The 14,773-nt window shown below is 37.7% G+C and overlaps 1 pseudogene; it reads right to left on the bottom strand.

Annotated features, from left to right (window-relative positions):
* Positions 1-13,631: 13,631 nt before the first annotated feature.
* On the bottom strand, positions 13,632-14,036 carry LOC103263216 (annotated as a pseudogene).
* Positions 14,037-14,773: the final 737 nt, after the last annotated feature.

Here is a 14,773-nt window from a genome sequence, read left to right as displayed (position 1 = left end):
TTGTCTGAGAAAAGCTTTTTTGTGTGTGTGCAAGCTCAAAAGCACAGGCAACCAAAGCAAAAATAGACAAATATGATTACATCAGGCTTAAAAGTTTCTGCACAGCAAAGGAAACAATCAGTAGGGTGAAGAGACAACCCACAAAATGAAACAAAGTATTTGAAGACTGTTTTTCTGACAAAAATTTAATAACCAGTAGGCTGGACACAGGCTACTTTGGAAGCACTTTGGGAGGCTTAGGTTGGAGGAATGATTGAGCCCAGGAACTCAAGACCAGCAAAGGCAACACAGTAAGACCTCGTCTCTATAAAACAACAACAAAAATCAAAAAGTTAGCCAGTCATGGTGGTGTACGCCTGTAGTCCCAGCTACACTGGAGGCTGAGGTGGAAGGACCACCTGAGTCCTGGAAGTCAAGATTGCAGTGATTCATGATCATGCCACTGGACTCTACCCTGAGTGACAGAGTGAGGTCTTGATTTAAAAACAAACAAACCCAGAATATATAAGGAGCTCAAACAATTTAATAGCAAAAACAAAAAACAAACAAACAAAAAATGGATTCTTTTTAATGAACAAAAGATCTGACTAAACATTTCTCTAAAGAAGATATACAGGGAGATAAATTGATTGGTAAATAGAAGGAAAGAACATGAAGAAAGAGATTATATTTATTGTCATATTTTATCCTAGAAATAGAAATCTTTAACTACAAATATAAATAGATTATTTGCTTTGGGCTACATTTGGATTATTATAGAACCTAAATAAGATGATGCCAGTGGTGATTCAATCGGTCTTCTAGCATCACAATATAGACTTTCTTAATTTCCAAAAGCAAAGTAGGAAAATTTAAAAAGCAATCCCAGGGTTAGATCCAAGATGGCCACCATGGAACAGCAGATCAGCACCTCATTTGTTGAGTGAGGCAGAGAATAAGAACCTAGCCACCAACAAATGCAAGCACTCTGAACAGTTTTTGTTGGGTGAAGCACCCTATACCAATTAGTGGTCTCTTTGAACACATAGAGACCAAAAGGCAGAATGCCGCAATGGCAGACTCTGGAATCTGGGTGCTCCCTCCCTTACTGTGCACCAGGCTCACATAGGAACTGAAGCTCTGGCCTGTGTACGACAAGGGGTGAATAATTCTGACACATTCTAGATTGGTTCCCCCCTCCCAGCCTCACATGCGTCATTGGTCCCACATGAGAGGAGTCCTGGTCAGGACACAGTGGTGGGTGACTGGAGTCCAAGTGGAACATGGAACAAATCTGTGCTTGGATAACTCCCAAACTCATGCCTTCTGCCAACAGAGCCCAGCAGCCAGATCCAAGGCCAGGAAAGCTTGCTACAAATGACACTGGGCTGGCACCTGCAGCCAATATCTAGTAACCAACACCCCACCCCAGATTAAGAAGGATCTCCAGCCAGTCCCACACACTCACAGGGCAGATCCCCCTGTGACAGGGAGCTCACTCTCTTTCAAGTGCTGAGTACAAATTTGAATGGAAAGGGAACAACATTAAGGATGCCCAAGTTTTCCCAGCACGAAGGTTTCTGGACTGCAAACTACAAGCAATGGATAGGGGTCCCATCTCCATACCCATTCCCCACAGAGTACTTGCAACTGGGTGTGAAAACCAGCCCAACCAGATAACCATGGTAAAATCTCTAAGCAGGAATGCCTTTTTAAGTGTGGAACATGGAGCAGAAGTGAATACGTCTCCCTGTCTCACTGAGTGATCTATATTGAATGACAGAAAAAGCCCTAGAACAGAAAGACATTAACTAGCTTCAAAAGAACAAAACCAATGAAGAAAAATAAAGAGGGAAGAGTTGCTTTACACAAATGAGGAAGAATCAACAAAGGAACACAGGGTATTCTAAGAGTCTTAAAGAGACAATGCCTAAAAAAGCAGATATTGGTACAAAAACAATGGAAGCCCCCAGAATAACCTGTCCCAAATGACAGTCACAGAACTCAGAGATAGGGTGGCTAAAATTAATAAAGAGAACTATGAGAAACTGGAAGCAAAAATCACTAAAGTCATACAGGTAGTAAAAGTGGAGCTGGTCAATTTCAAAAAGGCCCATCCTGAAATATTGGAAATGAAGAAATTCATCGAGAAGATTAAAAACACAACAATAAGCATAGGATGCAGAATCAATCAGGCAGAGAAAAGAATCTCAGAGCTTAAAGAACAAAATATGGAACTAACCCAGTCTCAAAAACTTACAACAAAAGCTCAAAAAGAATGAGCAAAGCCTCCAAGAGGTGTGAGACTATGTCAAGAAGCCATATCTATGTCTGGTTAGTATCTCTGAGGCAGAAGGGTAAATTGAGAATACAATAGAACACTCATTCCATGAAGTCATCCAAGAAAACTTTCCATATCTCACTGGAGAAGTGACCATTCAAGTGCAAGAGATTCAGAGAATTCCTCCAAGGTATCACATGAGAAGACTATCCCCAAAACACATTGCAATCTGCATCCACAAAGTAAGCATGAAAGAAAAAATCATAAAGGCAGCAAGAGAGAAAGGTCAGACCATCCACTAGGAAGACCAATCAGAATTGCTCCACGCTTACCTGCAGAAACACTACAAGCCAGAAGAAACTAGAGTCCCATTTTTAATGTTCTCAAAGATGAGAGATTCCAGTCAAGAATTTCCTACCCCACCAAGCTAAACCTCATCAGTGAAGGAGAATTAAAATCCTTCCCAGATATCTAATCCCTAAGAGAATATATTACCTCCAGACCAGCCCTTCAGAAAGTGCCTAAGAAGATGTTGAACAAAGAAACAAAAGACCAATCATACCCGACACAAAAATGCAGGCAAGCACAGACTCAACAGAGCCTACAGATCACTCACAAAAATGAAAATACACCATATATAAATACAAAAACAATAAGAAATCAAACCAATCCCCTAAGAGCTCTGTGACAGGGACAAATTCTCATATTTTAATAAATAATTTAAATGCTAATAGACTGAAAGTGCCACTGAAGAGGCAAAGAGTGGCCTACTGGATAAAGAAGCATAATCCAGAATTCCACTGCCTCCTGGAAACTCATATCACTACAAAGGACACCCACAGGCTCAAGACTAAAGAATGGAAATTGACCTTTCAGGCAAATGGAAAGCAGAAAGAGCAGGAATAGTTATTCTGGTATCAAACAAAGCAGATTTCAATAATCAAAAGTTTAAAAGGGCATGGAAAGACACTACATAATGATAAAAAGGCTCAATCCAACAGCAAGTAATATCCATCTTAAACACATATGCACCCAACACAGGAGCACCAGGTTTTATAAAACAATGACTAAGTGAAGTAGGAGAGAACATTGACATTCACACAATCATAGCTGGAGAGTTCAAGACCTGCCAACAGCCCTAGACAGATCATCAAGGCAAAAAACCAACAAGGATATCTAGAACCTTAACTCGACACTTGCTCAAATGGATTTAATAGACATCTACAGAACACTCACCCCAGCAAGTACATAGTATACAGTCTACTCATCAGAACATGGAACATATTCTAAGATCAATCACATTCTCAGATGTAAATCAAATGTGAACAACTTTTAAAAGATCAAAATAATACCATGCATCGTCTCCTATTACAGTGGAATAAAAATAAATATAACCACCAACAATATCCCCCTAAACACACAAAGACATGGACACTAAACAACATGCTGCTGAATGACTCCTGGGTCAACACAGAAATCAAGACATAAATAAAAATATTCCTGGAAACAAATGAAAACAAAGAAAGATCTTATCAGAATCTCTGAGATGCCATGAAAGCAGTGTTGGGGGGAAATTTATAACATTGCACATGTACATCAAGAAAATAGAAAGCTCACAAATAAACAGCCTAACACCACACCTAAGGGAGCAAGAAAGGCAAGAACACCTAAGTCCTAATTTCAGTAGAAAAATTCAGATCACTAAGATAAAGTCACAATTAAAAGATATAGAAAACAAAAATATCATAGGAAGGAATAACAAGAAAAAAATGCTGTAGTTTTCTTTATAACAAGAACTACAAATGATAAGCAAGATTACTTGATCCCTGGCCAAATTGACTAAAAAAAGAGTACGAAAGTCCCAATAGACACAATTAGAAATGTTAAAAATTTGATGTCACCACAGACCTTAAGAAATTCAAAATATTATCAAAGAATACTATAAACATTTTTATGCAAATAAAGTAGAAAATCTAAAGGAAATGGAAGATTTTCTGGCATCACACAACCTCCCAAGGTTGCAACAAGAAGAAATTGAAATTCTTAAAAGACTAATAACAATACAGGAAATTGACTCAGTCATAATAAAAATTCCCACCAAAAAAGCCTGGGACCAGATGGCTTCCCAGCTGAATTCTACAAGTCATGCAAGGAGGAGCTAATACCAATCTTACTGAAAGTATTCAAGGCAATTAAGAAAGATAGAATTCTCCCTGTCTCATTTTATGAAGCTAACATCATACTGATACCAAAACCTGGCAAAGCTCCAACAAAGAAAGAGAATTATAGGCCAATCTCCTTGATGAACATAGACTCAGAATTTCTCAAAAAGATTCTAGCAAATAGGATACAACAATACATACAAATAGGATCATCTGCCATGACCAAGTGGGCTTCATTCTCAGGATGCACGACTGGTTCAACATTTGCAAGACCATAAGTGTAATTTAGCACATTAACAAATGTAAAACCAAGAACCACATGATTATCTCATTAGATGCAGAAAAACCATTTGACAAAATCCAGTATCCCCTCTTAATAAAAACCCTTGAATACCTCAACATGGAAGGAACATTTCTCAAAACAATAAAAGTCATCTATGATAAACCTGCAGTCAACACTTTGCTCAATGGGCAGAAGCTGGAAGCATTCCCCCTAAGAACTGGAACAAGACAAGGATGCCCACTCTCACCCCTTTTATTCAACGTAGTGCTGCAAGTCCTAGCCAGAGCAATCAGGCAAAAGAAGGAAATCAAGGGTATCCAAACACAAAAAGAGGAAGTTAAGCTATCCCTCTTTGTGGACCATATGATACTATACCTAGAAATCCATAGGGAGTATGTCAAGAAAGACTCCTTGCACTGATAAATGGTTTTAGTAAAGTCCTGAGTTAAAAAAAATCAACGTACAAGGATAGTTGCATTTCTATACATTAGCAACAAGCAGCAAATAAAAAACACAGTCTCAATCAAAATAACCACATACCTAAAAATGAAATACCTTGGCATTCACCTAACCAGAGAAGTAAAAGACCTTTATAACAAGATCTAAAAAATGCTGTTCAAAAAAATCAAATATGACACAAACAAATGGAATGCCCATGAATTGGAAGTATCAACTATGTCAAGATGTCTACCCTACCCAAGGCAATCTACAGAATCAATGCAATACCCATAAAATTACCAATGTTATTTTTCACAGAGCTGGAAATGATAATACAGAAATTCATATGAAAACAAAAAAAGAGCACAAATAGCCAAAACAATCCTAAGCAAAATAAACAAAGTGGGAAATGTCACACTTCCAGACCTTAAACTTTATTACAAGGCTGCAATAAGCAAGAGAGGCCTGGTGTTTGTACAGGAATAGGCACATAAGCTAACAGAACAGGACAGCGATTCTGAAAGTTAAAACAAAGTTTCTCAACCAACTCATCTTCGACAAAGTCACCAATAACAATCATTGGGGAAAGGATACCATTTTAGCAAACAGTACTGAGAAAACTAGCTAACTACATGTAGATGAATGAAACTGGACCCCTACTTCTCACCATATACAAAAATAAACCCAAAATGTATCAAGAATCTAAACATAAAACCTCAAACTATAAGAATCCTAGAAATAAAACCATAGGAAACACCCTTCTGGACACTGGAGTAGGCAATGAATTCATGATCAAGTCCACAAAAGCAAATGATACAAAAGCTAAGATAGACATGTGGGATTTGATCAAACTAAAAAGCTTTTGCACAGCAAAAGAAACCATCAAGATAGTAAAGAGACAACCCACAAAATGGGGAAAAATTTGCAAATTATGCCTCTGACACAGGCCTGACAACCAGGATCTATAAGGAACACAAACAAAATGAAAGGAAAAAAAAACATTAAAAAATAGGCAAAGGACATAAACTTCTCAAAAGAGGACATACAAGCAACCAACAAACACATGAAAAAATGCACAGCCTCATTAATCGTCAGAGAAATGCAAATCAAAACTACAATGAGATACCATCACAATCCGGTAATGAAGGCTGTCATTAATAAGTCAAAAAACAACAGATGCTGGCATGGCTGCAGAGAAAAAGGAATGCTTCTACACTGTCAGTGGGAATGTAAGCTATTAATAGTACAATCTTTATGGAAAGCAGAGTGGCAATTTCTAAGAGAATTAAAAATTGATCTTCCATATGATCCAGCAATCCTTTTTCTGAAAACATACCCAGATGAACATAAATTGCTCCACCAAAACGATACCTGCACATGCACGTTTATTGTGGCACTATTCACAGTAGCAAAAGCATAGAATCAATCTTGCTGCCCATCAAAAGTGGACTGGATAAAGAAAATGTGGTACATATACATGACGGAATATTATGCAAAAACAAAGAAGAACAAAATTGTGGCCTTCACAGCAAATTGGATGGAGTTGGAAACCATCAGACTAAGTTAATTATAACAGAAACAAAAAACTGAATACCTCATGTCCTCAGTCATAAGTGGGACCTGATCACTGGTCACATTAATACAAGGGTGGGATCAGCAGTCACTGGGCACTGCTATGGGAAGGAGAGAGGGAGCGAAGGGGGAGGGTGGGGGTCACATGACAACATAAAGAGTACCTGGTCTACTACCAAGGGAAGTGAGCACCACCTAGAATCCCAAATTTCACCTGCATGCAGCCTACTTATGTAGTAAATCAACACTTGTACGCCACAACTCTACAATCAATAAATAAACTATGAAAAATAAAAATTAAAAAGTGATTCAGTAAAAAAAAAGAAGATATACAAATGGTCAATAGTTATATGAAAAATTCTCAACAGCACTAATCATCAGGGAAATGCAAATCAAAACCATAATGAGATATCAACTTACCCCCAGAAAAATGGCTGATAACAAAAAGACAGGAAATAACATACTGGTGAAGATGTGAAGAAAAAGGAATCCTCATTCTCTGTTGGTGGAAATGTAAATTTACACAAGTACTATAGAAAACAGTATACTGTTTCACCAAAAACTAAAAATAGAACTACCATATGATCTAGGAATTCCACTATTAGGTATATATCAATAAAACAGGATATCAATATGTCAAAAAGATATATGCACTCCCATGTTTCTTGCAGCACTATTAACATTGGCCAAAATATGAACTCAATCTAAGTGGATGAATGGATAAGGAAATGTGGTATTTATACACAATTAAATATTATTCAGTCATAAAAAGAAATGAAATTCTGTCATTTGTAGCAACATGCATGATACATTCAGTGAAATAAGCCAAGAGAGACAAATACCACGTTCTCACTCATAAGTAGGAGCTGAAATAGTTGATCTCATGAAGGTAGAGTATAATGATAGTTAGCAAAGGAAGACAGCAAGGGAGAATGAAGAGAGGTTAATGAACAGGTATAAATAGACAGCTTGATAAAACTTAGTGTTTGATAGAAGTATAAAGTATAGAAGGGTGACGATACTTTAAAACAATCTTTTGTATATTTTAAGATAGCTAGAAGAAAATAACTGAAATGCTTCTAGCATACAGAAAAGACAAGTATTTAAGGTGATGACTATCCCAATTATGCTGACTTGATCTTTACAAGTAATGTGAATGCATTAAATTATTACATGTATCCCAAAAATATGTACATCCATTATATATCAACAAAAATTATAAAAATTTTAAAAAATTAAATACAGAACTACCATATTATCCAGCAATGCTACCATTGGGTATTTATTCAATGAAAATAAAATCAATATGTCAAAGAATTATGTGCACTCTCATATTTATTGCACACTATTTACAATAGGCAAGTTAAGGAATCAACCTAAGTGTCCATCAACAGATAGATGGATAAAGAAAATGTGCCATACATACACAACAAAATACTATTAAGCCATAAGAAAAAAATGAAACCCAGTCATTTGCCACAACATGGATAAAACTAGAAATTATTATACTAAGTGAAATAAACAAATAAGCCAGGCATACCAAGAAAAATTTCACATGTTCTTAAACATAGAAACTTTTTTTTAAAATTTCATGAAGATATATAGTGGAATGATAGTTACCAGAGCCCAGGAAGGGTTGTGTTTGGGGGGTGGGGGATGAAGAGAGGTTGAATAAAGAATAAAACTAGACCCCTCTCTTTCACCATAGGCAAAAATCAACCCAAAATGTATTAAATATTAAATATAAAACCCCAAACTGGAAAACTACTAGAAGAAAACTTAAAACTCAGGCATTCATCTGAGTGTCCTATTCTGTTTTGCACTTCTATAAAGGAATATCTGAGGCTTGGTAATTTACAAAGAAAAGAGGTTTATTTAGCTGATGGTTCTGCAGACTGTACAAGAAGCATAGTGCCAGCATCTGCTACTGTTGAGGGCCTCAAGAAGCTTCTACTCATGGCAGAAGGGGAACAGGCATCACATGGTGAGAGAGAAGTAAAGAGATAAGGGAGGAGATGCCAGGCTCTTTTTAAAAATTAGATCTCGCCTGGGCTCGGTGGCTCAGCCTGTAATCCCGCGCTTTGGGAGGCTGAGGTGAGTGAATTGCCTGAGCCCGCCGGTTCGAGACCTGCCTGGGCAACTTGGCGAGACCTCATCTCTACAATAAATCAAAAAATTAGCCGGGCGTGACAGCGCGTGCCTGTAGTTCCAGCTACTTGGAAAGCTGAGGCAAAAGGATCACTGGAACCCAGCAGGTCGAGGCTGCAGTGGCCGGGAGTGGACACTGCACTCCAGTCTGGGCGACAGAGTGAGACTCCAACTAAAAAAAAAACAACAAAAAAAACAAAAAATAAATAAATAAAAATTAGATCTTACAGGAAGTATTAGAGTGAGAATTCACTCACTATCAAGTGAACAGAACCAAGCCATTCATGAGAGATTCTCCCCATGATGCAGCATCCTACCTTCAAGGCTGGAGACCAAATTTCAACATGTCACTTCGAAGGAACAAATATCTAATCTATTATCAGGGGGCAAGGAGTTTTTGGCTGAGAACTCAAAATCACAGGAAACAAAAGCTTAAATAGACAAATGAGATCACATCAAACCAAAAAGGAAACAATGCACAACAAAGGAAAAAACAGTATAAGGAGACACTCTATAGAACGGAAGAAAATATTTGCAAACTACTCATCTAACAAGAAGTTAATATCTAGGCTATGTAAAGAACTCAGCCGGGCTCGGTGGCTCAGTCTGCAATCCCCCGCCTTTGCGAGGCTGAGGTGAATGGATTGCCTGAGCCCGCGGGTTCGAGACCCGCCTGGGCAGGCGAGACCTCATCTCTACAATAAATCAAAAAATTAGCCGGGCGTGGTAGCACATGCCTGTAATTCCAGCTACTTGGAAGGCTGAGGTGGAAGGATCGCCAGAGCCCAGCGGGTCGAGGCTGCGGTGGCCAGGAGTGGCCACTGCACTTCAGTCTGGGCGACAGAGTGAGAATCCAACTCAAAAAAAAAAAAAGAACTCAAACAACTTAATAGAAAACAAAAATAAAAACAAAGAAACAAACAGAAGCCAATCTGATTTTAAAATGGGTAAAGGACCTAACTAGTTATTTCTCAAAAGAAATCATACAATGGTCAATAGGTATAGGAAGAAATGGATAAACAAAGTTGATAATCCACTAGCAAGATTAAATAAGAAAAGAGAAGGAAAGACTCAAATTAGCCCAATCAAAAATGAAAAAGAAAACATTATAACTGATACAAAAGAAATTCAAAAGATCATCCAAGACTATTATTAATATCTCTATGCAAACAAACTAGACAATGTAGAGAAAATGGATAAATTTTCAGAAGCATACAACCCTCCAAACTTGAATCAGGAAAAGACAGAAACCCTGAACAGACCAATAACACATAGCAAGATGGAAACAGTAATGAGAAATCTCCCCCCCACCAAAAAAAAGTCCAGCACCTGATGGACTCACACATGAATTCTACCAGAATTTCAAAGAAGAACTGGTACCAATTTTACTGAAAGTATTCCACAAGATTGAAGAAAAGGGAATACTCCCTAGCTCATTCTACGAGGCCAGTATCACTCTAATACCAAAGCCTAGAAAAGACACAACAAATAAAGAAAACTACAGAACAATATCCCTTATGAACATAGACCCAAAAAATCCTCAAAAAATTAGCAAACCAAATTCAACAGCATATTACAAACAAACAAACACCATGACCTAGTGGATTTTATCCCAGGGATGCAAGGGTTGTTCAACATATACAAGTCAATAAAAGTGACTCTTTACATAAACAAAATTAAAAACAAAAATCAATCATTTCAATAGACACAGAAAAGGCATTTGATAAATTCCAGTATAACTTCATGATCAATACCCTCAGCAAAATAGGCATAGAGGAAACATTCCTCAAAATAATAAAAACTATATGTCATTCTGAATGGAGAAAAGTTGAAGACATTCCCTTTCAGAAGTGGAAAAGTGCAAGGAGCCCCACTTCCACTACTACTATTCAACATAGTACTGGAAGTCCTAGCCAGAGCAGTCAGGCAAGAAAAAGAAAGGGTATCCAAATTAGAAAAAAAGATATCAAACTATCTTTGTATGTTGATGATATAATCTTATACTATAGAGAACCAAAAGACTCCTGAATTTGATAAATAAATTCAGTGCAGTTTCAGGATACAAAATCCACACACAGAGATCAGTAGTACTGCTATACACCAATAACAACCAACCAGAGAACTAAGTCAAGAACTCAATTTCATTTACCATAGTAGCCAAAAAGCTAAAATACATAGGAATATATTTAACCAAGGAGGTGAAAGATCTCTACAAGGAGAACTACAAAGCTCTGATAAAAGAAATTGCACAGGACACAAACAAATGGAGAAACATCCCATGCTCATGGATTGGAAGAATCAAAATTCTTAAAATGACTATATTACCCAAAGTAACCCACAGATTCAATGCAATCCCTAACAAACTACCAATGTCATTTTTCACAGAATTAGAAAAAAAATCCTAAAATTTATATGAAACCAAAAAAAAGCCAGAATAGCCAACGCAATCCTCGGCAAAAAGAACAAAGCTGGAGGCATCACATTGCCTGACTTCAAATTATACTACAAGACTATAATAACCAAAACAGCATGGTACTAGTATAAGAGCAGGCACATAGACCAATGAAAGAGAATAGATAATCCAGAAATAAACCCAAATACCTACAATCAACTGATCTTTGACAAAGCAGACAAAAACATACACTGGGGAAAGGTACCCTATTCAACAAATGGTGCTGGGAAAATTGGATAGCTACATGCAGGAAAATGAAACTTGATCCCTTTCTCTCCCCATATACATAAATTACCTCAAGATGGATTAAAGACTTAAATATCAGACCTGGACCATAAAAATCCTAGAAAAAAAAGCTAGGAAAATATTTTCAGGACATTGGCCTAGGCAAATAATTTATGGCTAAAACCACAAAAGCAAATGCAGCTAAAAAACAAAAATAAAAAATAAGTGGGACTTAACTAAAAAAGCCTCTGTACCACAAAAAACAATCAACAGAGTTAATAGGCAACCTACTGAGTGGAAGAAGATATTTACAAACTATACATATGACAAAAGACAAATATCCAGAATCTACAAAGAATTCAAATAAATCAGCAAGAAAAAAAGCAAATAACCCCATTAAAAAGTGGGCAAACAGCATGAACAGACATCTTTCAAAAGAAGATATACAAATGGCCAACAAATATATGAAAAAATGCTGAACATCATTCATCTTCAGGGAAATGCAAATTAAAACCACAATGATATATCACTTTACCAGACAGAATGACCATTATTCAAAAACTTTTAAATATAAAAAATACATGCTGGCACGGATGTGGAGATATTACTTTCCATAGAGGTTATACTAATATACACTGTTAGTGGGAGTGTAAATTAGTATAACCTCTATGGAAAGCAATATGGAGAACACTCAAAGTAAAAGTAGATCTACCATTTGATCCAGCAATCCCACCACTAGATCTACTCTAAGGAGAAGAGGACATTATATAGCAAAGACACCTGCACCTGAATGTTCATCACAGCAGAATTCACAATTGCAAAGATGTGGAATCAACCAAAATGCCCATCAACCAATCAGTAGATAATGAAACTGTGGCATATATACACTATGAAATACTACTCAGCCATAAAAAATGATATCGTGCTCTTTGCAGCAACATGGATGGAGTTGGAGGTCATATCCTAAGTGAACTGATGCAGAAACAGAAAACCAAACACCACATGTTCTCACTTCTTTGTGGGAGCTAAACGGTCACACAGGTAGAAATAATAGGCACTGGGGACAGCAATAAGTGGTGGGGGAGAATGGTTATGGTTCAGAAACTACCTACAGGGCACAGTGTTCATCATGTGGGAAAGGGGCTACCTGAGATCTAATCCCCACCTTTACACAATATGTCCCTGCAATGAATATGCATGTGTATCCCTTGAATCTAAAGTTTAAAAATATAAAAATAAATTACAAATCAAAAGATTGGTGACAAGAAAGAAAATAAATACTCAACACATTAATCATTAGGGAAATATACATCAAAAACACAATGAGAAATCACTTCACACCTGTTAGGATGGCTATTATTACAAAGACAAGAAATAAATAACAAATGGATGTGCTTGTGGGACTGTAAATTTGTACAACTGTTATGGAAAAATGTATGGAAGTTCCTTAGAAAATTAAAAATAGAATACCATATGACCCAGGAATCTCACTACTGGGTGTTTATCCAAATGAAATAAAATCTATATGCCAAACAGTTATCTGCACTCCCATGTTTATTGCAGCACTATTCATTATAGCCAAGGTATATAATCAATCTAAGTGTCTATAAGTGGTTGAATGGATAAAGAAAGTGTGGTACATATGCACAATGAACTAGTACAAACTGCTTCCAACTAAGAATGCAAGACGTGAGAACCCACAAGCAATAGCTGTGCACCGACATTTAAAATAAGTGCCCCACAACGTGGTGAGTCCTCATCTCTACAATAAATCAAGAAAATTAGCCAGGCGTGGTAGCACATGCCTGTTGTTCTGGCTACCTGGAATGCTGAGGCGGAAGGATTGCTAGAGCCCAGCAGGTTGACACTGGGATGGTTGTGAGCATGCCACTGCACTCCAACCTGTGCAACAGAGTGAGACTCTAACTCAAAAAATAAATAAATAAATAAGTGCCCCCAACTTGCAGTACTGACTTCAGAGGGCTGAGTTCCTTACATACCATCTCACATGACAATAGTTAAGTCATTAGTCAAGTCGCTGGAATGACACAGAGGTTTTTTGGTGGTAGGGGGCTGACTTTTGCCTTCCCGCTATAAAAGTAAAATTTTCAGTTCATTTCTGAAAAATAAATTGGTCAATACATTCATTTTGTTCTGCTTCTCTACATTACAATAAGTTTCATATCCAACCCAGCTTCATTTCCTTTCCAGTTTCATTTTCTTTTCTGCTATTAGTGCTTGAAGTTCCTGCTGTTGAGCCTCTCTCTGCTTTGCTATAGACTTGAGCAAGTTCAGGGCACCAATAGCCTTCATCTCATATTCTGCTCCTTTTGCAAGTTGGTCAGCATGCTCAATTTAACCATCAACTACTTTCTGAAACTGGCCAATTTTGTCCACAAAGTCCTTGCAATTTTTCTTGAACTCTAGGGTCTGCTGGGTAACCTCTGGGCCCATCACAAAGTGCGGCCCTGCTTCACCCAGGATGTCCTTGGTCATAACTGCCAGCCCTGTAGCTGCAACACAATATCACCCAGGTTAATGTAGTCAGGCAGTTTCTTTTTCCTGTCAGTGGCAGCTAGTACTCAGTCAGTACACCTTGGCTGCTGCAACAGCTACAGAGCCTGTTTACCCATAACATCCTATTTTATTTGTTAGAGATAGGGTCTGATTCTGTCGCCCAACCTGGAATGCAGTGACATGCTCATAACTCATTGCAGCCTTGAAGTCCTGGGCTCAAAAAAATCCCCCTAACTCAGTATCCCAAGTAGTTAGGACCACAGACATTTGCCAGGACACCTGGCTAATTAAAAAAAATTTGGTAGCAATGAGGTTTTATTATATTGCCCAGGCCTCAAATGATCATCCCTCCTTGGCCTCCCAAAGCATTGAACCATCACCTGAGCCATGGCACCCAGCCAGCACTATTTTTAATAGCTAAAATTCAAATGGCGCTGTGATCATACAGAAAAAATTCTTTTGTTAGTGATGCATATATAAATTATATATAAGTAAAATATCATGGTCTAATTTATTTTTAATATTTCAAAAATAGATTATGCAAATGTAGCAAAATTATTGTCCAAATGTGCGGGCTCGGTGGCTCAGCCTGTAATCCCGCACCTTTGGGAGGCTGAGGTGAGTGGATTGCCTGAGCCCACGGGTTCGAGACCCGCCTGGGCAGCGAGACCTCATCTCTATAATAAATCAAAAAATCAGCCGGCCGTGGTAGCGCA

The sequence above is a fragment of the Carlito syrichta genome, unplaced genomic scaffold (genome assembly GCF_000164805.1).
Source record: "Carlito syrichta isolate Samal-C Ts95f unplaced genomic scaffold, Tarsius_syrichta-2.0.1 Scaffold304768, whole genome shotgun sequence".
Taxonomy (NCBI): Eukaryota; Metazoa; Chordata; class Mammalia; order Primates; family Tarsiidae; genus Carlito; species Carlito syrichta.
This window is presented reverse-complemented; position numbering and strand designations above follow the sequence as displayed.